This window comes from Lynx canadensis, chromosome B4 (assembly GCF_007474595.2).
Source record: "Lynx canadensis isolate LIC74 chromosome B4, mLynCan4.pri.v2, whole genome shotgun sequence".
NCBI lineage: Eukaryota > Metazoa > Chordata > Mammalia > Carnivora > Felidae > Lynx > Lynx canadensis.
Genome location: NC_044309.1, coordinates 110,454,312 through 110,456,560, shown reverse-complemented (window position 1 = coordinate 110,456,560; position 2,249 = coordinate 110,454,312). Strand labels below are relative to the sequence as shown.

Sequence of the window (2,249 nt, the reverse complement as noted above, 5' to 3'; positions counted from 1 at the left end):
TGGCTCAGGTCATGATTTCACGGTTCATGGGTTTGAGCCCCACATCGGGCTTTGTGCTGTGTCAGCACGAAATCTGCTTGGAATTCTCTCTCCCTCTCTACCCCTACTCCACTCATGCTCTCTCCCTCCCTCCCTCTCTCTCCCTCTCTCTCTCTCTCTCTCTCAAAATAAATCTTTAAAATTTTTTTAAAAAGAATGAAAAAAGTATATATGACACAGTAATGACTTACCAGGATTTTTAATGAAGCCTATTCATTTCTAATTTATGAGAATCCATCATTAAATTTTTTAGGTCCATTTATAATATTCATGTGTGTGTCAAAATGGCACTGTAGTTATTAAATGGGCTTTGGAATTAGAGAGATTCAAAAGTGGCTCTAATGCTACCTACTTGTGATTCTTGGAAAAATTATCAAAGTTCTCTATATCTTGACTTTCTCATTGGCAAAGGATGGCTAAGAATAATAATATCCACTACATACACATGCTCTGAGGATTAAATTACATAATTTAAGAAAAGAACTTATCACCATGAGGATCACATATAAAGTATTCAATCATGTTACTACTATGGCTGTTGTCATTACATCTTTTATTTAGTCTCTCTTCACTGTGCATTAACTAATTAGTATATTTAAATGGTAAGTTTTGTTCAACAATACATGATAATAAGTACAGTGAAAAGTTTTTATCAATTTGTGGCATGCAAACTACACTTTTAAAGTTTATTTATTTATTTTTATTTATTTGAGAGAGACAGACAGTGTGAGTCGGGGAGGGGCAGACAGGGAGAGAGACAATCCCAAGCAAACTCTGTGTTGCCAGCACAGAGCCTGATGTGGGCGGGAACTCAGGAAACCCTGAGGTCATGACCTGAGCGGAAACCAAGAGTAGGAGGCTTTAACCAGCTGAGCCACCCAGGCGCCCTGCAAACTACACTTTTATATTTACATTCCAGTATATTATTTGGTCATCATTAACTACAATAACAAAATGCAAAAGAGAAAAAAAAAGAAAGAAAAGAAAAAACAGGATGCCCATTTTCTTTGTCCAATCAGATGAACATTGCTTTTATTAACTTAAAACTCAATTTCTATAGTTATAGCATCTATTAGCACTCACTCATTTTTAGCTCTTTCGCTAAATGTAAATCCATGGTGTCCTTGATTCACGTCCCAGTGAATTCTAGATTTGCACTGGAGCTTGGTCTTGATTTAGTAAATGCCTTCAACTTCTTTGTTTATAAAATGACAACCAAAATATTGGCACTTTAGTGATAATAATGAGGTTCTTTTTCTCACACTATAATTTTCTCCTGATCTGTATCAAAAGACTATTAAGTGATTGCTTCGCCAGTACTTATACTAAAATTGGAAGCATACAGAGATTGGCACAGCCTCTGTGCAAGTTTGACACACAAATTCATGAATCATTCCATAAAAAAGACAAAACAAACAAACAAACAAAAACTACTGATGAAGAAAAAAAAAACCTAAATTATGGTTCTGACCGCTAATGATGAATTTACAGCATAGTAGCATCTCACATGGGAATTAGTTTTAAGGTTAGTACTTAAGGTAAAAATGAAATGAAATAAATAATGCCCTTGCAAATGAACTTCCAGTAAAATATCCATTAAATCCAATACAGTTTTCCCTCTGGTCTTAGAATAGAGCTGTTTTTTTGGTTAAGCAACAGGCGACAGTTGGCATTAACGTCTCAGAATAAAAGTATTTACTGCATGTTTAAACAATGAGGATTACAGTTACTGCAGCAAGATGCTTACACTCAGGTAGTTGAGAAGGAGATAAATGGGGAATTGCAGATTCGTATCTTCCATTTCATGCTTACTGGGGGCTGTAAGCTCATCCTGTGGACAGTGGATACAATTAGCTGATCTCTCTCTCTGCACATGTATAATTGAATTTATTTAAGTTACGGAAGCATACCATGCTACTTCTTTATCATGTTTAGCAGATGACATCAGTATACTAGATCCTTTAACATGTTTGAGCAATCTTTTCATAACCATATATGAGAGTTAGGCAGTATCACTAACAAGGTTTTTTTTTAACGCATTGATTGAAACCAACCAACCAATAAAGAAAAAATACTAACAATTTGGCAGAAGTATTGGCCAAAGTATGCTACAAGTATAACAATGACAAAAGATAAATCATAGGATCAAAATATTTAGACTAGTTGTTTGCTGGGCGCTCCCAGTGTAGCTGCGATGCACAAGAATCTGG

General features: G+C 35.4%; 1 non-coding gene across 1 annotated transcript; it reads left to right on the top strand.

Annotated features, from left to right (window-relative positions):
* The first annotated feature begins 1,340 nt into the window (after positions 1–1,340).
* Positions 1,341–1,444, top strand: LOC115519581. Its single transcript, XR_003970579.1, has one exon. It is a non-coding gene; the product is annotated as a U6 spliceosomal RNA (small nuclear RNA).
* The last annotated feature ends 805 nt before the right edge of the window (positions 1,445–2,249 follow it).